This window comes from Scyliorhinus torazame, chromosome 8, assembly GCF_047496885.1.
Source record: "Scyliorhinus torazame isolate Kashiwa2021f chromosome 8, sScyTor2.1, whole genome shotgun sequence".
Taxonomy (NCBI): Eukaryota; Metazoa; Chordata; class Chondrichthyes; order Carcharhiniformes; family Scyliorhinidae; genus Scyliorhinus; species Scyliorhinus torazame.
This window is the reverse complement of record NC_092714.1, coordinates 94048618-94071816: the sequence shown is the minus strand read 5'-3', so window position 1 is coordinate 94071816 and position 23199 is coordinate 94048618.

Sequence of the window (23199 nt, the reverse complement as noted above, 5' to 3'; positions counted from 1 at the left end):
ACTTAGGGCCACGGGTCGTATGGGTGTCACCCCAGGCCAAACCCTAGATGCATTATGACCCCAGCTGACCCATCAGCGGGATGGGCGCACTCCAGCATGACCAGTGCCACCTTGTTGGCTGGGATGTGTGTGTGGGGAGTGTAATGTGTATATGCGGTTGCAACTTATCAGCCTCCCAAGTATCAATCATGGACCCGGTGAAACCTGCACTGTTTTTTCATTGGAGACCGATTGTGTTCCATGTGGCGTCGGTGTTAGCCCTTCCACAGTCACTGAATCGGTCCAGTTTTGCTGTCGTTAAAGTCCACGAATCCAGCCCCGGCATCAACACTCAGTCTCAGAAACAGAGAATCCCGTCCCAGAATCCTGCCAGACAAAGCCACTGATATTGGATTTGGACTCACTGGTCACTCCACTCATATGAATTTACAGCAATAACATCTTTGATTTTGTAAGGAAGTCAACTTGAATTTTTGAAACTGAATGAGACTCTGTGAAATACACTGAATGGCAGCGTGTGCATATTGTTGATTGAAGTATTTGCTTCTGTCCTGCACTGGCCTGTGCTGCAGTGATGTCATCGGCTGATTTTTCCATTTTGTTGCTAATCAGCAAGTTCTGTGTTTGCTTGACAGTAAAGATGGTCAATATTGCGATGTGTGAGTCTTGAGACAAGCAAACACAGAACTTGCTGATTAGCAACAAAATGAAAAAATCAGCCGATGACATCACTGCAGCACAGGCCAGTGCAGGACAGAAGCAAATACTTCATTTCTTCATGCAGACCTGTTTTTACAAATTAAAAAGCAACAATAAATTTCTACATTTTTGTGACTTCCTCCTTTGTGTTCCGTGGGGCGAGGATGGTTGGGGGCGGGAGGGGTGTGATGTTTGCGGGGGTAGAAATGAAGTTGAGCGCAAAGCCCGAGTAACTGTAAATCCACCTCTGCTTGGCATCAAATTCTGAATGAAATGGTTCTTCAGAAGCATCTTGTGACTTTTAATACTTTAAAGGTTCTATATAATTGTAAATTGTTTCTTGTTGAAGGGGATGTACTTGGCAAAAGATCAATAATTACCCTTTTAACAAATTGAAATGAAATGAAATGAAAATAGCATTTTGTCACAAGTAGGCTTCAAATGAAGTTACTGTGAAAAGCCCCTAGTCGCCACATTCCGGCACCTGTTCGGCGAGGCTGGTCCAGGAATTGAACCGTGCTGCTGGCCTGCCTTGGTCTGCTTTAAAAGCCAGCTATTTAGCCCTGTGCTAACTAGATCAGAACAAATTGTTGCCTATGTACTTTTGAACTCTCCAAATAATGGAAAATAGTCTGTTGTTAATGTGAAAACTAACAATCGAATAATTTACAACAATCACAAATATACACTTGCAAATTGAACACAGCAGAATAATTGGCAAGATAAATGATTAACTTACATAATGCTTTATACTGTCTTAGGAACAATCAGTGTGAAAAATCTTGACTCTTTTTCAGAAATCTTTAGTTGAAACTAACACTTCCCTTCCCATGGAGTGTTTTCTCACCTCCACAATGTGGGGAGAAAACTGACACAAACCTGGGAATGACAGAATGGGAAAAGCTAACAGTGTGTAAACTTTTCTGTTATGCTTTTGGCACTCCAGATCAAAAGAGATTTTTAATATTTGGCAAAGAAAGTCATTTTTAATACATTTTAGTTTTCAGGAAGCTAGAAGTTGAACTGCATCCTCTAAGAATTTAGAAGGATCTTGTTGTGTCCTAACAATTGGCTAAAATGTCAATACCTTGGTCTTGGGGACGATTCTGAGTGATTTTTGTGAACCTGCAAGATTTCCTTACAACCAACGTTGACGCAATCTAACGAGTTTGCGCCAGGAGATCAACTTAAGTTGCGTCACAAAAAATCTGAGAGAACATTTGTCTATTGCTTTAACTTACAAACCACCATGATTTTTAAAACATCCTTTAAGAAAGCAAATTGGTCTATTGACCCATACAAATTTTTACATTTTAATGAAAGATGAAACTCTATCCTATGCCTTTTCATCCAGAGTGCTCGAAGTTCCACACAATATTCTAAAGGATAAATCCATTGATCCCATATTGCCTGTTGGAAGCCAAAGGAGCTTCACAAGGGATTGAATTTCACAGTCTTCACTGGGCTTGTCTTTGTTGGGAGTGCTTTTAGCATGTAAATTAAAAGGGATTCTCATCCCCCCCACCTTCCCGCCATTCCAGAGTTGTCCCCCGTAATATGGTCGGTAGGTGAGCTTTGAAATTGGTAGCTTGCCCGGCTTATTGAAATAAATAATGCAAGGTTATTTAAACTTGTTACCAGGCTAATTGGCTGTGATGATAGATTGACCACACCATAACACAGTGTGGGAGTGAGCAGGCATTTTTTTAGATCAAGTTGAAAAAACGGGTGAGTGACGTGGACCCATCATTCATGGGTGCCTTGTACGCAGCAGGGGCATTTCCCCCAAGTTAGTACCCCCAACGTCTTTCCTCTGTGCTTGCCCTCCACATCTCAGACCCCCAACCCCCTTTCCCTAGGCTCTTGATCCCAGCTTAAAGGCCCAGGATTTACCTGTCTCCAGCAGCCGCCGTCACTCTTTTCCCTGCTTCTCCTTGAATTCCCGGCAATGCTCATTCTTGAACTCTGTTGCTGCTGGGACTGTTAGAGCTGTCAGTGAATCTTATTGGCCAGCAGTTCTCAAAGGCAGGACTTTCTGCCTATTGAGGGGCAGAAAGTTTGAGTGAAGAAAAGCTATGGAGAAAATCTTACCCGTACCAGAGATCTTTGACCACATAGAAGCCTCGGATTAGCTGAGAACTGACATTATGGATTTACCAGTTATTGAACCATTTCAGGATTAGCAGAGAAAATTAGCAAGGAGTAGGTCAGTGTTATTCTCTATGCCACAGGATGTAGTGCAAAGGATGTAATGGTCAGAAAAGGCATAAATAAAGAGAAAGCAAAGAGATGTACAATGGAAATGTGGAGCTTGTTCAAGGAACAGCTACTGCGTGCCCTTGATAAGTATGTACCTGTCTGGCAGGGAGGAAGTGGTCGAGCAAGGGAAACGTGGTTTACTAAAGCAGTCGAAACACTTGTCAAGAGGAAGAAGGAGGCTTATGTAAAGATGAGACATGAAGGTTCAGTTAGGGCGCTCGAGAGTTACAAGTTAGCTAGGAAGGACCTAAAGAGAGAGCTAAGAAGAGCCAGGAGGGGACATGAGACGTCTTTGGCAAGTAGGATCAAGGATAACCCTAAAGCTTTCTATAGATATGACAGGAATAAACGAATAACTAGGGTAAGAGTAGGGCCAGTCAAGGACAGTAGCGGGAAGTTGTGCTTGGAGTCCGAGTAGATAGGAGAGGTGCTAAATGAATATTTTTTGTCAGTTTTCACACAGGAAAAAGACAATGATATCGAAGAGAATACTGAGATTCAGGCTACTAGACTAGAAGGGCTTGAGGTTCATAAGGAAGAGGTGTTAGCAATTCTGGAAAGTGTGAAAATAGATAAGTCCACTGGGCCAGATGGGATTTATCCTAGGATTCTCTGGGAAGCTAGGGAGGAAATTGCTGAGCCTTTGGCTTTGATCTTTAAGTCATCTTTGTCTACAGGAATAGTGCCAGAAGACTGGAGGATAGCAAATGTTGTCCCCTTGTTCAAGAAGGGGAGTAGAGATAACCCCGGTAACTATAGACCAGTAAGCTTTACTTCTGTTGTGGGCAAAATCTTGGAAAGGTTTATAAGAGATAGAATGTATAATCATCTGGAAAGGAATAATTTGATTAGAGATAGTCAACACGGTTTCGTGAAGGGACGTCCTGCCTCACAAACCTTATTGAGCTCTTTGAGAAGGTGACCAAACAGGTGGATGAGGGGAAAGCAGTTGATGTGGTGTATATGGATTTCAGTAAATCGTTTGATAAGGTTCCCCATGGTCGGCTCCTGCAGAAAATACGGAGGCATGGGATTCAGGGTCATTTAGCAGTTTGGATCAGAAATTGGTTAGCTAGAAGAAGACAAAGGGTGGTGGTTGATGGGGAATGTTCAGACTGGAGTCCAGTTACTAGTGGTGTACCACAAGGATCTGTTTTGGGGCCACTGCTGTTTGTCATTTTTATAAATGACCTGGAGGAGGGCGTAGAAGGATGGGTGAGTAAATTTGCAGATGTCACTAAAGTCGGTGGAATTGTGGACAGTGCGGAAGGATGTTACAAGTTACAGAGGGACATAGATAAGCTGCAGAGCTGGGCTGAGAGGTGGCAAATGGCGTTTAATGCAGAAAAGTGTGAGGTGATTCATTTTGGAAGGAATAACAGGAAGACAGAGCACTGGGCTAATGGTAAGAAGCACTGGGCTAATGGTAAGATTCTTGGCAGTGTGGATGAGCAGAAAGATCTCGATGTCCATGTACATAGATCCCTGATTGAGTTTCGGAGCCATGAGTAATGTTGCAGCGTACAAAACTCTGGTGCGGCCGCATTTGGAGTATTGCGTGCAATTCTTGTCGCCGCATTATAGGAAGGATGTGGAAACATTGGAAAGGGTGCAGAGGAGATTTACCAGAATGTTGCCTGGTATGGAGGGAAGATCTTATGAGGAAAGGCTGAGAGACTTGAGGCTGTTTTCGTTAGAGAGAAGAAGGGTTAAGAGGTGACTTAATTGAGGCATACAAGATGATCAGAGGATTGGATAGGGTGGACAGTGAGAGCCTTTTTCCTCGGATGATGATGTCTAGCCAAGGGGACATACCTTTAAATTGAGGGGAGATAGATATTAGACAGATGTCAGAGGTAGGTTCTTTACTCAGAGAGTAGTAAGGGCGTGGAATGCCCTGCCTGCAAGTAGTGGACTCGCCAACACTAAGGGCATTAAAATGGTCATTGGATAGACATGTGGATGATAAGGGAATAGTGTCGGTGGGCTTTCGAGTGGTTTCACAGGTCGGCGCAACATCGAGGGCCGAAGGGCCTGTACTGCGCTGTAATGTTCTATGTTCTATGCTCTATGTTAAGGCAAATTACTGGGGATGCTGGGAATCTAACACAAATGCAGAAAATACTGGACAAGCTCAGCAGGTCTGACAGCATCTGTGGAGAGAGAAGGAGCTAATGTTTCGAGTCCAGGTGACTCTTTGTCAGCAAAATACTCCAAACACAGAAACCAATGGGGAAACCAATGAAAACATTCAATAGAATTCAATAAGTGAAGGTGAAAAAGACAATAAAGTACCATCCTAGGGAGAAATTACAGGATCTATTGAGAATTATTATTTTTGGGGGAAAATCTTTTTATTGGTTTTTCTCATATATATAAACAGTTGTTCAATATATACATTACATTTTTCTTTCCCGCACTAATTTACTTTATTTTACAGAGAGGTTTGTTTTGTCCTTCATTTAACTAATTCTATGTACATTTTGTTGCCCTCTGGAGCGGTCTATGGTTCCCCCCACCCCCGCCCCCCATTGGCTTCAGCACCCTTCCCCCTTCCTCTTCTCTTGCGGTTTCCCCACCTTCCTTCACCCCCCCCCCCTCTCCCCCCAGGTTGCGCAGTTCTCATTTTTTTTTTCCTGGCTTACTCCTCGTTGCTGGCCTCGAACAGGTTTTGGAACAGGCCGTCGAACTGCCCCCAAATATCCAGGAAGTCTTCCTCTGGCCCTCGGGTGGCGTACTTAATCTTCTCCAGGTGGAGAAATTCCGAGAGGTCAGCGAGCCAGTCTGCAGCTTTGGGTGGTGCTGCCGATCGCCAGCCGAGCAGGATTCTCCAGCGCGCGATTAGGGAAGCGAAAGTGAGGGCATTGGCCCCCTCCCCCATGTGTAACTCTGGCTGCTCCGATACCCCAAAGATTGCCACTATTGGGCATGGCTTCACCCTCACCCCCCCAACCTTGGACATTGCCTTGGAGAAGGCTGTCCAGAACCCAGCAAGCTTGGGGCAAGCCCAAAACATATGGGTGTGGTTGGCTGGGCCCCCTGGCACTGCTCACATTTGTCCTCCACCTCCGGGAAGAACCTGCTCATTCGGGTTCTGGTCAGGTGTGCTCTGTGCACCACTTTGAGCTGCATTAGGCTTAGCCTTGTGCAGGAGGAAGTGGAGTTGGCCCTGCTCAGTGCTTCGCTCCAGAGTCTCCATCCTACCTCTGTCCCCAGTATGTCCTCCCATTTTTGTCTGGTCTCGTCCAGTGGTGTTCGAGCTCTGTCCAGTAGCTGTCCATATATTTTCCCACATAGCCTCCCCTTCAGGTCCTCTAGTAGTATGTTTTCTGGGACCCCAGGGTACCCTACTATCTCTTTGCGGAGGAAATGCTTTACTTGGAGGTGTCTCAATTCCAGTCCTTTTGCTAGATTCCACGTCCTCATCAGTTTGTCCAGTGTCGCCAGTCTGCGCCCTACATTAAAGCCCCCGATCATCAGTGTGCCCCCGTCCCACCTCCACCTTTTGAAGGCGGTATCTAGCATGGCTGGGGGGAATCGGTGATTGCCGCATATGGGAGCCATGGGATTTTAGTTATCCCGAAGTGTTGTCTCAGCTGGGTCCATGTTCTCAACGTGACCGCTACCACTGGGCTCGTTGTCTACCTTTTTGAGGAGGATGGAAGTGCTGCTGTAGCCATGGCCCATTGGGTTGTTCCTTTACAGGATGCCTCCTCCATTATCTATGTCGGGTTTTTGTACCAATCCCCTCACTTTTTCTGCCGTTGCTGCCCAGTGGTAGTATTGTAGGTTTGGTAGAGCCAGGCCCCCTCTCAATGTTCTTCTTTGCAGTGTCAGTTTGGGAATTCTCAGGTTCTTACCCCCCCCACACACACGCCATGATTAGACAGTCTACGTTTTGGAAAAAGGCCTTGGGTATGAAGATCGGGATGGATCTAAACAGGAAGAGGAACCTTGGCAGTACGTTCATCTTGATCGTCTGCATTCTTCCCGCCACGAGAGTGGGGGTGAGCCCCACCGTTGAGGGTCTTTTCTTACTTTCACCACCAGGCTGGTCAGGTTCCACTTGTGGATCTGTGTCCAGTCTCTGGCTATTTGGATCCCCAGGTAACGGAATCTGTTCTGTGCCGTTTTAAATGGGAGCCCCTTCAAATCTCTTTACACAATTGAATGGAAAAGTTGAAAAAGGGGTTCACATTGTGAAACACGTTTTCAAAAAGCTTTACTCAATTACAGAGCTACTCCTCTTGCAAGTGGTTTATCTCCTGCTCAACTATTGATGAACAGAGCATTAAGAACAACTCTTCCATGCATTAGACTTCGTGATCCAGATCTTCAGCCAGTCATCAAGAAAATGCAACATCAACAAAGCATTCAGGAGAAATACTACAATCAACATGCGACACCACTGAATCCAGGTGATCAAGTGAGGATTTGTATTCCTGCTGGAGGATGTCTGATATTGCTAAGGTAAATCAGCAAGCAGCACCACGTTCAAATATCATTCACACGAGTAAGGTTCGGTTGTTCGAAGAAATCTAAGAGCACTTTTAAAAATTCAATCTTCGAACAAGATATTTCCTGATCTTCAAATTAATGAAAGTCTATTTCATAATACATTGACAGTTTCCAAGATACCAGAAGACTTACAGAAGACATTCAAGACTTCTGACACTCCTCTTACTGGATTGAGAAGATCATCCATAATAAGAAGGAAACCGGACAGACTTAACTTATGAATCATCACAAATGAACTGTTTGATTAATTTTTTTTCTTTTTCGCCTGTTCATTTATTATACATATCATATATTCTGTAACAATGTTATACATTTTTTCCTTTTAGTCACATAGAAAAGAAATGTCTAAAAAAAAGGGGGATGTAATGATATGTATAATGTCAGTATAGTAAAGTGTTAATATTTGAATCTATGTGTAAATAAAACACTAGATGGGGTCACTAATTTACTGTATATAATACAGCATCTCTAGGAATTCTGGGAGAAGCTGAAGAGAATATGAAGAGAGCAGAGTGAAAGTTGAATGTAGAAATATAGCATGAGGTCAAGTCATAGTGTAGTTTAATAGTTTGATAGAATATTGAATACTGTACTTCAAATTCAGTATCATTAGTTTATTAGCTGTAACTTAGTAGAGTGTGCGAACTTCATTTAGTTTAGCAGTGTAAAATAAATTTGTTTTGATTCAAACTTCTTATTTGTATATTCTTTGTCAACACTACATATCTGGCTATCTTGGAGGAAAAGGCAAGGAATATCAGCACGACATATCTGCATATCTTGGCGGAAAAGGCAAGGAATATAACATAGTTCATGCTGTGTAGCCTCCTGTGCCTGCCCGGGCCCCATGTCCTGTCCATGCTAATCCTCCTCGCATCATCTTCAGCGGACGAGGTCTGTTTATTCTCTTCTTCCAGCACACGGCCCCTCTGCTGCGTGATGTTGTTGAGGATGCAGCAGGCCACCACAATGTGGGAGAGCCTCCTAGCGCAATACAGGAGTGGCCCTCCAGAGTAATCTAGGTCACGACTGCCGCAGAAAACCGGTGTTGCGCAGAAACCAACCCCTCAACCGGAGGTGCCTTGAAGATGTCAGGTACCGTCGAATGTGCCAGGATGAAGACGCTGTGCACACTGCCCGGATATTGGGTGCAGACATGCCTAATGTGCAGATCATGGTCACATACCAGCTGCATATTCATCGATTGGAACCTCTTTGGCCTGTGGGTGGCCGGCACTCCATCCTCACCGGCTCCCTCCAGTTATGCTGTTGCTGGGTCCCCCTTGAGCAGCTCCTGCTCGTAGACCCTCAGTTGATCCTTCTGAGCTGTGGCAGCCAGGATGAAGACCACCATTCCTGGTTGGATTCCTATAGCCATTGTCTGCAGAGAGTGAAAGGCTGATATGTTAGCATGGTGTGCCCTGTGCCCAACCAGGTCCAACGGGCTGCGTAGTGGCCCTAGCCTGCACTGCACCCTCTATCCCCGCATGTCCCCCTCCCCCTTCCTCATCCCCACACCCACACATGGCCAGTTCCCGGGGCATTCTGCCCTCCGCACCACACCCCTGGCCCCGTCACTGCCCAGCACTGCAGGGGCCATCCTTGCTGACAGGGGTACTGATGACTGGTGCTACCCCTGCCAGTGGTACACTCTGTGGCCCCTGTCCGGTGCCTTTCTGTTGGGGCTACTATGGGCGTTGGCCTTGGGTAAGCCACGTGCTGCCCTGCTGGTGGGTGGTGCCTGGTTGGGGAGGAGATTTGGTGGGGTGTGGAATGCGGGCTGGTTGGGTGCAGGTTGGGGTGTGGAATGCATGGGTGGTGGGGTGCAGTGTGTGGGGTGGCGCGCGGGGGTGGTGGTGTGGGGGCACCCATACAGGCGTTTTCATTCTGCACAACCACAGCCCACATGGACGGTCAATGCGGTGCGCAACAATATGGCTGCCTTGAGGCCGCGGTCCGTGCCTGGACACTCCGGTCCCGGAAGCGTCACTGCAACCCCAGATTACTGGACCAGGCCCGCTAATGATAAGCCAACGGCGTTTCCTGTACGTGCGGAGTAGAACGCATTTCCGCTGCTGTCGATCGCATTCTGGTGGCCGCCCGGTGCCTGCCACGATTTTTGCCTCACGCACCATTCTCCATGTTTCCCAATTCCGGTGTCGGCTATCGGAGAATTCCACCTCATAAGTTCACCTGGGTGTGGGGCAGTTTGCGTCAAGAAATAAATAAATGGACAAACCTGAGCAAGGAAACAACAAACAGCAGATGCATTTTCATGTATTCCTGTTGAAAAGCCTGAAGAAGAGGACATAGATCTCATTGGTGATGTAGAGTCCTTGAGCTCATTGACCACAACTTTTCTGACCACAACATTTCTATCAGCAAAAAAACAGAGGCCAAATAAAGTTCAAAAGACATGAAAAACAAATGAAGAACGTACTAAAATTCAGGAATACTGAATTAATTGGTGTTCCAAATAATCTAATTCTGAAATAACACTTTGAGTAGCAAAGCTATCTCAGAATCGTGGCTGACTGGCTGGTTTATTATGAATTTTGAGTCATACCAAGATATCCTCAGACTCGAGATCCTTCGGGGAGTACACCAGGACACGGAGGCATTACAAAATGACATGCTTGAGCGCAAAATTCAGTTTGGTGACAAGGGATCTCAAAATCATTAGAGTAAATGATTTTTAGTTGCAGCTCCTGTGCAGTTCATCGCCAGGAGCATATGGAATGATTGGTAATATCCTCATTTCCATCCAGATCATGGGGATGTCTCAGACTGGATTTTTGTCAAGCTCAAGGGGAAGACATTCCTCATAGATATTAACTATTACTCCGATGAATTGAGGTCAAATATCTTCATGGTCAAACCTCTGAAGCAATCATTGAGATACTCTCATTTTAAAGTCATTGAAAATAACTTTTTGTCACGCATGGAATTTCAGATCTAAAGATTTCAGATAATAGCCGGAATTCTCTGGCTGTTGGGATTCTGCTGGCAGCGTACCCCCTTCTGTGGGTTTCTCGGCGATATCCGATGCCTTCAATGATGATATGATAATGATGATGATAATTGCTTATTGTCACAAGTAGGCTTCAAATGAAGTTACTGTGAAAAGTCCCTAGTCGCCACATTCTGGCGCCTGTTCGGGGAGGCTGGTATGGGAATTGAACCGTGCTGCTGGCCTGCCTTGGCCTGCTTTCAAAGCCAGCGATTTAGCCCTGTGCTAAAAAGCCCCTATAGGGAAATCGCATTGATAAGCGGCGGGAAGATAGAATCCCTCCATCAACGAATGGTGCACTGCTGAGAAACACATGGCTGGGGGACGGGCAAATCCAGCCCAATATCCCACAGTTTGCAAACTGATGTTTTAAGCAGTTCACAGAAGCCTATGGATTTGTCCACATGACAAATTCACCTGTGTACCCTCAAGCCAATAGAGAGGCCGGAAGAGGAGTAAGGACTGAAAATGACAATATCAAGTTGGAACTGTCCCACAGCACTTCAGAATGATTTGACTCTGAACTTCGAATGGGAATCCAACTACAGACTCAGCTTCCTGCTCTTCCACACACACATATGTCATGTCTCATAGGAATGATAATATAGAGAATACGAGAGAAGGAGGATGAGTATAGTGCACATCAAAGCAGGAACTATAATCAATGCCATAGAGTGCATGATTTACAAGAACTCCAAGCAGGTGGATCAATTTGGATTAAAGACCGGAACTGGGTACGCCAAATTTTTGACAAGGAACTACATACACAATCTTATCTTGTAGAGACTGAAAGTGGAATAATAATCAGATACAGATGTGTACTTTGATTTATGAGAAGAAGGCCATCAAGCTAATGGACTCACCATCCAGACGATCAGGAAGACAACCTAAACAAACAGCCAGTAGTTACTGATGACTCACATGTTGCTTTACAGATTTTGAGAGAGAGCTTGGAGAATTTGAATCCTATATGTTCTGAGAGAGCCGAGGACAAGATCATGGACATTTGAAAACCACTTCAACACCAATCTTTGTGAACCAGGGATGGAAGAAGAGACTTTGGGGAGTGTCATAGGATAATGTATATGATATTTATTTGCATCAGAGACTTGGAGGGAGGTGTAGTATAAAGGGTAAATGTAAAAAATGTAATAGAACTGTCTATATAATCATTGATGTAAGATCATGTGGTAATAGAGCATGTTGAGAGATAGTTCTATATAGAGCTTCGTGTTAAGTCTTGTTATGTACATAATTTGTACAATGTTCACTAGAATTTACATAGAATTTACAGTGCAGAAGGAGGCCATTCAACCCATCGAGTCTGCACCAGCCCTTGGAAAGAGCACCCTACTTAAGACCGCACCTCCACCCTAACCCCGTAACTCCACCTAACCATTTGGACATTAAGGGCAGTTTAGAATGTCCAATCCACCTAACTTACACATTCTTGGACTGTCAGAGGAAACCGGAGCACCCGGAGGAAACCCACGCAGACACGGGGTGAACGTGTAGACTCCGCACAGACAGTGAACCAGCGGGGAATCGAACCTGGGACCCTGGCGCTGTGAAGCAACAGTGCTAACCGCTGTGCTACCATGCCACCCCCTGGTGTAGTGTAATGTTCACCAACCACTTTGCCACCAACGGTATCTATCAACCCTGACCAAGGGAAACCCCATATAAGATCCACAACAATGCTAACAGATAACTCTTCCAAAGAGGTGACAAAGGGGGATGGGTTGAATGGGCTCATTTTTGTACTGTGCGATATGTTATTTCATGACCTTATTGAAAACTGCCCTTTAATCTTTAAAATTGTGTTGAGTTACTCAGTACTCAGTTTGGGAATCTCCACATTGGAATTTTTTCTCATATTCATTGTCAATAAGGTTATGACCATTCATTCAGCTGCCTCTGCTGCTTTCCACACTGCCCCTTGCTCACCAAGCAGTAACTTCATTGCAGTGTTAATGCAAGCCTACTTGTGACAATGCTAAAGATTACTATTACATGTCTCCCTTCATATCTCTCCAAACTCGTCTTCCCTTAACTCTATTCTCTCCACATTTATGATCACACAAATCTCTTTCCTGGACTCCTTGCTAATTGACATTGTGAAATAGTTCTCTCTCCAGACATACTGCCCTACCTCCTTTACATAGCACCCCTCTGTCCTTACAAACTATAGCTTTTTCTCCAATTTGGTTTTCATGCTAAAATCCTTGAATATGTTGTAATTTCCCAATATATACATCTCCTTTCTGCAGCTCCTTTTGGGAACCACTGGTATGGTTCCAATGAAAGTCACAAATGACATCCTTTGGCAGTGTGACCAGAGTGCATGATCATGCTTATCCTTTTCAACCCTACTCATCTGGCAGATACTGCACAGGCGGTCAGTTAAATTATCCTGGGAAACCTAACCGCCAATATCCCATTCCCACAAAACTTTTATTTTTATATTCACAAATGCAAATGAATACAAAACCATGTAACCTAGAAAAACCTAAAGTCATGTCATTGCTCATATAAAGTGACTTGAAGGTGGTGGGATTTTTTATTACGTTTGCCGACATCAGAATGTCCAATTCACCTAACAAGCATTAAGTACATGGGAAGAAATGGGAATAAAAGAAAATACATAATAGAGCAACATTCACTCCTATTGGCTTCCCATCTGGTGTGATAGTTGGCCCTCAGATCTGTCATACTAATAACATGCAAGAGACGTTGTTTTATCAATAATGTACCTATGAGAGGTAAAGTTGCCATAGCCCCAGGTGACCACAGGCTGTTTCCCCCTTTGAGGGGGAGAGCTGACTGATGGTGATTTAACCTGGGATCACCACACCTCAGGCGAGGGGCAAGGTCGAGAAGATGGGCCTTGATGAATAACCTCAGACGGTACGGGAATTGAACCCACGCTGTTGGCCCTGCTCTGCATCACAGGGGCTAGACAGCTGGCTTGTGATGCACAACAAGGCCAGCAGAACGGGTTCATTTCCTGTACCGGCTGCGGTTATGCATGAAGACCTTCTCAACCTTGTCCTTCATTTGTGGTGTGGTGATTTTCAGATTAAACCACCACCAGTCAGCACTCCCCCTCAAAGGAGAAAGCAGCCTATGGTCGTCTGGGACTATGGCAACTTTACTTTACCTACCTGTGAGAAAATGATAATGAAGATCAAAAGAAATAACACATTTTCCTGTTGATGGCTGCCTCCTCCTTTAAGTTGACCACATGCATAATATAGGAAAATGAGATGTTATGCACTATGGTAGGAAGAATAAAGGAGCTGAATGTTATTCAAATGGAGAAAGACTGCAGAAACCTGCAACACAGGGGCATTTTGGTGGTCGCTGTCGATAAATCACAAAAAGCTAGCATTCAAGGTCAGCAGGTAATTGAGAGGCAAGTGGAATGTTGGTCTTATTTCAAAGGTAGGAAAGTATAAAAATAGTGAAGTCCTGCTAAAACTATGCAAGGCATTAATTAGGCCATACCTGGAATACTGTGAACAGTTTTGGTCCCCTTATCTAAGGAAAGATTATCATAGATTATCATAGAATTTACAGTGCAGAAGGAGGCCATTCGGCCCATCGAGTCTACACCGGCTCTTGGAAAGAGCACCCTACCCAAGGTCAACACCGCCACCCTATCCCCATAACCCAGTAACTCCATCCAACACTAAGGGCACTTTTGGACACTAAGGGCAATTTATCATGGCCAATCCACCTAACCTGCACATCTTTGGACTGTGGGAGGAAACCGGAGCACCCGGAGGAAACCCACGCACACACGGGGAGAATGTGCAGACTCCGCACAGACAGTGACCCAAGCTGGAATCGAACCTGGGACCCTGGAGCTGTGAAGCAATTGTGCTATCCACAAGGCTACCGTGCTGCTAATGGAGGCAGTCTGGAGAAGATTCACTCGGTTGATCTTGAGTATGGAGGAATTTTCTTATAAGAAGAGGTTAAGTAGGTTGGGTCTGTATTTATTGGAGTTTAGAAGAATAAGAGGCTACCTTATTGAGACATATAGGATTCTCAGTGTCTTGACGGAGTAGATGCTAAGAGGATGTTTCCTCTTGTGAGAGAGCCATAATCTCAGAGTAATGGGTCACCCAATTAAAACAGAGTTGAGAAGGAATTTCTTTGTCAGAGGGGAGTGAATCTGTGGAATTCTTTACCACAGAGAGCAGTAGAGGCTGGGTTGTTAAATATATTCAAGGCTGAGATAGACATATTCTTAATCAGTAAGGGAATCAAGCACTATGGGGATGAGGCGGAGTTGAGGATTATGTCAGATTAGCCATGATCTCATTGAATAGCGGAACAGATCAATGGGCCGAATGGCGTACTTCTGGTCCTACGTCTTATGGATTCCTGCAGTCACACTGAGCTACTGTATAGTTTGTAGGTATTCTTGGTTATGTGGTTTGATATTGATTTGTATTTGGGAATGTAGTGCAAAAGTTAAAATCTTTCTTCAGCATTTAAAAAACACACGCTGTGAATGTACAGGAGGTAGAATTGAACAAAAAATATGTTTGCATATTTTACACTTCTTTGGTGCCAATACAAGAGGAAACTAATACGATCAGACAGTGAAGGATTTGACATCCATAATAAAGTGGCAAAAATACCACCTACAAACAATCAACATGAAAATATATTTGTGAATGACAGATCAATCTATGAACTAATTTCAAGTTTATTAATCATTTGGGAATAATTATTTTCTCCTAAATTCCAAAGGCTTGTAATTGGTAAGTATTTTTACAAACTGTTTTTATAACATTGCTGGCTACAAATACAAATGATTCCCAGATATCATTCCTAGTTTTAAGTATATGAGAAAAACGTGGTTGTATCAAATTCATGAGTAATAGCCATTTATTATTTGACAACTAGTCAGAATGATACGCACGACGTGTCTCAATATTTGAGTAACAACAAATATTCTTATAGGTCATTGCATTGGCTGGAATTTTAGTGCAGTAGACTGGATGGTACAAATCACACAATGGTGCTGAATTAGATTGCAGGCATCACTGAAACGAATATTCAGGCACAATTTCCATCGCGTAAACCTACCTGATGCACCATCAAGTAAGAATGTGAAATTCAGGATCAGGCAGAAAGATATGAGTTACTAGCTGCAGAAAAATATGGGAGGAATATCTTTGGTGTTGCTCCTGTTCTCCTTAGGAAACCAGTTCATGCATGGAAAGAAAGTTTTTGCTGCATACCCATCAAAGTTATATGAAGTGAAAGAGACCTGGAAGAAAATCCTGGAGTAAATATTTATTCCTTCAGCTACATCTAAAGTCTCGATGAATAATAATAATAATTTTTATTATTGTCACACGTAAGCTTACATTAACACTGCAATGAAGTTACTGTGAAAATCCCCTAGTTGCCACACTCCGGCGCCTGTTTGTGTACACAGAGGGAGAATTCAGAATGTCCAATTCACCTAACAAGCAAGTCTTTTGGGACTTGTGGGAGGAAACCGGAGCGCCCAGAGGAAACCCTTGGGGAGAACATGCGGACACCGCACAGACAGTGACACAAGCCGGGAATCGAACCTGGGACCCTGGCGTTGTGAAACAACAATGCAAACCACTGTGCTACCGTAAATAGTAAATTTCAACAAAATAATTCACTTCAAAATATTATTGTTGGTAAACCTATACATACCTTCAGAAGTCTGGAAGTCAAGTCTGATGAGCCTTGGGCCTCTTGCCCATGCACTGGCTGGAAAATGGCCGCAAATGCACAATTTATTGTTTTGTGTTCTTTAGGTCAGACCTGCATGCATGTGCAGAAAGGGAAACAAATAGCACCAAGAATCATAGAATCCCTGCAGTGCAGAAGGAGGCCATTTGGCCCATCATGTCTGCAATGACCCTCTGATAGAGAACTCCACCTAGGCCCACTCCCCGCCCTATCCCCATAACCCAACCTGCACATCTTTGAACACGAAGGGGCAATTTAAAAATGGCCAATCTACCCAATCTGCACATCTTTTGACTGTGATGAAGCCGCAGCACCCGGAGGAATCCCATGCAAACCCGTGCAAATTCCACACAGTGACCCAAGGCCGGAATTTAACTCAGGTCCCTGGTGCTGTGAGGGAGCAGTGTCAACCACTATGCCACCATGCCACTCCAAGTTGGATCAGATGACGTGGAAGTGAATGGCAACATAGTAAGTGTGGCCCAGGGAGCTAGCGAGATTGATATCCTGTGAGGTGCAACATTGTTGAAGCCTTCTGAGGGGAATAACTTTTGGGGAGAATTCCAAGGTGAGATTGTCAAAGATGGAGATTGTCAGAGGACAACGTTTCCGTGAGATTGGTTGGTACACAAGGTGACAAAGGTCGAATTAGGTTGTTGAGAAATCAATGGATTCTGTTTTGGTCACATCAATCATTTCTTGCGTGGTGTGAAGTGTCTGATCTCAGATCACCTATTAATTCACATGGACTTCACACTTATCTTGAATGTTAGGCTTGAATTTTGCACTTGTCACACATGCATATGTGGCAGGCCCAGAAGCGACCGCGGTGTCCTCTTCCACCTGCAAACAACGGAAAAACCCGATTTCCTGCTGGCTGGCCCATTAAGGGACTACTGGCACAAAACGTGGCCAGACACTGGTGCAGTGCTACGACTGGGGGCAGGAGTGTGGCAGGCACTGGGTCCAATGAAGAGCCAGAAGAGGGGGAGGTGGCAAAAATGAACCCAGGTAGCTCCCTGAAGGCTATTTGGAGTTGTGGAGGAGAAATTTCACAATTTTGAAGATGTGATGGCCTCAGCATCCAATGGGCATGGCAGGTAGGAGGGCAGAGCCACTGGCCACTCTGCCCCATGATTCCCTGATGACGTTTGCGCACTCTGGTGGAGGCAGTGGTTGCCTGGCATGAAGTACTCATGCTGCAGGATGGCAAGAGAAGTGCACCCACCAGACAAAGAAGACCTGCATGAAGATGGCTGTCCAAGTGAGTGGTCATGATGTGGTGCACCAAACTTGGTTCCAGTGCATCTCTCAGCAGTTTCTCTTTGGGTGGCAAGTGGGCTCCTGCACTCAGCAAAGGTGAGTACCAACCTGGCATGGAATTGAGTATAGATATCTTGGAGGTTGGGCATATGCCTTGGCATTCAGGGGTGAGACAAGCATAGTGCCATATCCCTGAGAATGCCAAGGGTGGGAGATTTGGTTGTTCATCTTTTATGTATGGAAATGTGAGGAATCCCACTCTGTGGGCACTTGAGGCTGGCCGTTATTGGGTGGCTTGCGAAACTGAAACGGTGTAACAGACAATGTCTGGACTAATGAATGCACTCTTTCACGTTGAAGAGAAAAGACACCATAAATGGTTCAGCGTGCACAAACATGTGGTAGTGTGCCAAACTTCCTGATCCTGTCCACGTTTGAGATGGATGGCCTAGCCTTGGAAGGTAAGTGAAGAGCAAGGTCCTCAGGTGTCGGAGAGGCATGGGTGATGGAGGACGGTAAGTGTTCAGGGGGCAGATGAGAGATTGGGGGAGTGTGCAAGAAGGGATGGGTTGTGGCACCTTCAGTGAGAAGGGCATATCCAGAGTCCCCGTAGCTTGGTCACTCACAGTGCCTCAGTGAGGCACGTGTCTGTTCAGACAAGTGACGATTATGCTGACACAGACACTTAGTGAGGATGCTCTCAATGACATTATCTGTGCTTCATGGCGGATGCCGCTCGCGCACCCCGGACCACTCCATCACAGTGTCCCAGCCCGAATAATGTCCCCCCTACTTGTGGATCGGCCCTCCCCCGACCGTGGCGCCGCTGGACTGAGTCCGCAGACGCCACGCTGAATTCCCAACGGTGAGACCATGAGAGACACACGCCATCGGGAACTCGGCTGGTCGGGGGCGGAGCATTTGGGGGTGGGCTTCAGGCAATGGCCTGAGGCCATGGACACGTGGCATGGCATACTCTGCAATTACAGCCAAAGATCTTTCAACGACACACTGCTGTAGGAGAGGCAGTGGCATAGTGGTATTGTCGTTGGACTTAGTAAGCCAGATACCCAGGGTAATGCTCTGGGGACCTGGGTTTAAATCCCACCAGGACAGAGAGTAGAATTTGAATTCAATAAGAAATCTGGAATTAAAAGTCTAATGATTGTCATAAAAGCCCATCTGGCTTACTGATGTCCTTCAGCGAAGGAAATCTGCTGCCCTTACCTGGTCTGGCTCACATGTGACTCCAGACCCACATCAATGCCCTCAGGGATGGACAATAAATGCTGGCCCAGCCACCGACGCCCACAAAACATGAAAGAATTTAAAAAACTCTATCTGTGTGGGAGGAGAGTGAGCTCAAGAACCATCCACACTGCTGGATCACCTGTAATGTTTTGTCAAATTTAAATGCTCACAGGAGTGAGTACAATTGAAGTCTGGCCATCAATGTGCAGGAGGCCATTTTTATATTGGTTGCCAAAATAAATTCTTGCTGTTCCCCGCCTCATTTCAGCTTACTACATTCCTACAGTCACTATTCCACCCCCACCGATCCACCTACCGCTGCACAGATGAGTACTTACATGCAGGTAGGTGCCCACTGAAAACATATCAATGAGGCTGACCCCTGGAAATGTTCTGAGTCCAACAAGAGCCACATGGCAATTTGAAGTTCATCTGCCGCACTTGCAAGGAAAATTATGGCTTACTGCTGTTCAATAGCACAGTGCGAAGCATATCTCTGATTAAAGCTTTAACATGACTGCCTATGCAAATAGTAACCCAATTTCGAATGCTGTTACTTCCATCAATAATGTTTTAAAATGTAATTGTCTGGATGCACTGGTTCATTCAGTCAATCACTGCACTGATACAAGCACAATGGAACTGAGGAGAAATGTACTTTGGAGCATAAACCAGCCTTTTAGAGTACAAATAAAGACTAAGATCTTGAAATACAACTCAAATCGCTTTCTGTCTGTATTTATGATTCAAATTTGAATTTAATGATAATGGTAACATACTATATTCCTAATACCACCATTTTATTACAATTATCTTTTATCGCTTTTAAGGAACAATTTGTAAAATAAATTCACTCATTCTACTCCAAGCTTTCAGAAGACATGAAATAGTTAGAAAAAGGAATCCATAGAAGTACTTAGGAAATCAAAAGGATGAAATATTTGATAAAAACCAGAATTACCTTATTTGTCAAAACTGCCTAAAACATAATAGGACCAAGAGCAGCATATGACATCACAAATCTGTTCCACCATTTGCTAAAATGATGACGTTCTGCTTCAGCTCCACTTTCGCCCTCTGTCTCCATTTCACAAGTGATGCACAAATAGCACATACGATACATTAAAGAATAAGAAAAAGGGACATGCATTTCTATATAGTGCTTTTCATGACAATCAGACATCACAAAACACTTTAGAGTCAATGAAGTACTTTTAAAAGTGTAGTCACTGCTGTAATGTCGGAAATGTGGCAGCCAATTTGCACACAGTAAACTCTCACAAACAGCAATGTTATATTGACCATATTATATATTTTTGTGATGTTGATTGAGAGATAAATATTGACCAGCACAACAGAGATAGCAGCATTGCTCTTCCTTGAAACAGTGCCCTGGGATCTTTAACATCCACTTGAGTTGGGGCCTTGGTTTAATATCCCATCCGTAAAACAGTCCTTCCTAAGCACATCACTGCTGCTGTACTGCACTAGATTGATTTGTGTGGTTGATGTCTGAGGTGGGCCTTGAACCTAGGACTTTCAGATTCAGAGCAAGAGTGCAACAAACTGAACCAAGGCAAAGGAAGAAATTAAATGCAAGGAACTTCACTCAACTACTAATATCCTCTATTAATCACCATGACTCATACTGCACATTCATAGCTTCACCTCACACTCACACACTGATCTGCTGTAAGTCCAAGTTCAGAGTGTCCAATTCACCTAACAAGCATGTTTTTTGGGACTTGTGGGAGGAAACCGGAGCGCCCGGAGGAAACCCTTGGGGAGAACATGCAGACACTGCACAGACAGTGACACATATCCCACAGCTTGCACACAACAATGACAGGCAAATCACCCAAACACATTGCCCCACACTCACTGACACATTTCTCTCTCTCTTATAGGATTAGCTGATGCATGACCAAACCAGCAGCAGCAAACCACCAGGGAACAGGCAAGTCTGCGTGTCCTCACTGGATGGAGGAGCTGGTGTTCGCCAGTATGGAATGGCCATGACTGAAGCCAGGGCCACTGGTGGAGCTCAAACAATAACCTTGTTCTCACATCCCACTTCTCCCTCATTCTTTTGATTTAGCAGCATTCAGCTCTCACTGCACCTCCCACTTCCCTCTTCAGAACTCATGTCGTGCTTTACTCTTTCAGATGCCTAGGAATTAGCATCCTGCTGGGAAATGGTGCAGTGGCATGAAGTGCAAGATGTGGTAGGCTATATTAGGGGTATTGCGGTACCTAGGTGGGATGTATCTTATACTGTAGTATGAGTGGTAGAACCTGCCTGCTGGTTCCACCCAGCAGGCGGAGCATAAGTGTCTGTGTTTCACCCACAGCAGTCATTCTGTACCGGAGCTGCTGGGGTAACTACTTGTTCATTAAAACCTTCAATTGGACTACAATCCCGCTTCAGTATTGATCGTGCATCAATTTAATGAACAAAATTGAAGAATGGCTGCTCTCCGCATCAAGCCAGAGTGTCTACAAATCAACCCCCACCCGGCGAATGCAGTAGCAACTTTTAAACATTGGCTGGCATGTTTCAACGGGTACATCAGGACGGCTCCGACTACCCCCATGGAGGAACAGAAAATGCAAGCCCTCCACTCAAGGGTGAGCCCAGAAATCTACACACTTATCGAAGACGCGGACGGTTTCGAGGACGCAATGACTTTGTTAAAAGAGCACTACGTCCGCACTGTGAATCAAGCATACGCTCGGCATCTTTTTGCTACCAGACGGCAGATCCCAGGGGAATCACTGGACGATTTTTACCGCACATTGTTAGTGTTAGGTAGAAACTGTAGCTGTCCATAAGTCTCAGCCAATGACCACACCGAACTCTTAATACGGGATGCTTTTGTTGCGGGCATGCTGTCCTCCAAAATCCGCCAGCGACTGCTGGAAAACGACACGCTAGGGCTTAAAGAGGCACGCAAACTTGCGCACTCCCTAGATGTAGCCTCCTGCAATTCCCAGGTCTATGTTCCCGACCGCGCGGTACACGCATGGACAGGGTGGACCCCACCCGCGGCCGATTCCAAAGCACCCCTAAATTCCCCACAAGCTTGTGCAGTGCGGCAGCCAGGAAACCCCGGGGGGGGTAGGGGGGTGCCGGGGGGGTGCCCGCTGCTATTTTCGCGGGCAAAACAAACGCCCCCAGCAATGCTGTCCGGCCTGATCCGCGATCTGCAAGGGCTGCGGGAAGAAGGGGCACCTCATGGCAGTATGCAGGCCCGGTCGGCCACCACTGCCTCCACAGGTGAACCGGGCCCGCTGCCATTCCTCTCCTCACAGGCCATGTGCGATTCATGGGGGCAGCCATCTTGGATGTCGTCTCAAGACCCCGACTCGGGTGGCCGTGATTCGCCCGGCGAGATCTCTCAGCTTCTGCCACAACTTGCCTCAGTGACACTGGAGCAGTCTCGGCCCCGAACGCTTCCAACCGCTACGATGTCGGTACTCATCAACGGGCACAAGACATCCTGCTTGATCGACTCTGGGAGCACAGAGAGGTTCATCCATCCCAATACAGTAAGACATTGCTCCCTCGCTGTACACCCGATTAAACAAAAGATCTCCCTGGCCTCTGGTTCCCACTCTGTGGAGATCCGGTGGGAACTGCATAGCCAACCTAACGGTCCAGGGCTTGGAATTTAATAACTTCCGACTCTATGTCCTCCCCCATCTCTGCGCTGCCACACTCCTGGGACTGGACTTCCAGTGTAACCTGCAAAGTTTAACGTTCAATTTCGGCGGCCCCATACCCCCCCTTACTGTCTGCGGCTTTGCGACCCTCAAGGTCGACCCGCCTTCCCTGTTTGCAAACTTTACACCCGATTGCAAACCCGTCGCCACCAGGAGCAGACGGTACAGTGCCCAGGACCGGACCTTCATTAGGTCGGAAGTCCAACGGTTACTAAAGGAAGTTATTATCGAGGCCAGCAACAGACCCTGGAGAGCTCAAATGGTGGTTGCAAAGACCGGGGAGAAACATCGGATGGTCATAGACTACAGTCCGACCATCAACAGGTATACGCAGCTCGACGCGTACCCTCTCTCCCGCATATCTGAAATGGTCAACCAGATTGCGCAATACAAGGTTTTCTCCACAGTAGACCTTAAATCAGCCTACCACTAGCTCCCCATTCGCCCGGACGACCGCAAGTACACTGCATTCGAAGCAGATGGGCAGCTCTACCACTTTCCAAGGGTTCCCTTTGGTGTCACAAATGGGGTTTCCATCTTCCAACGGGAGATAGACCGAATGGTTGACCGGTACGGATTGCGGGCCACGTTCCCGTACCTAGACAACGTCACCATCTGCGGCCACGACCAGCAGGACCACGACACCAACTTCCGCAAATTCCTCCATACCGCAAAAATCCTTAACTTAACCTAAAACAAGGACAAATGCATGTTTAGCACCGATCGCC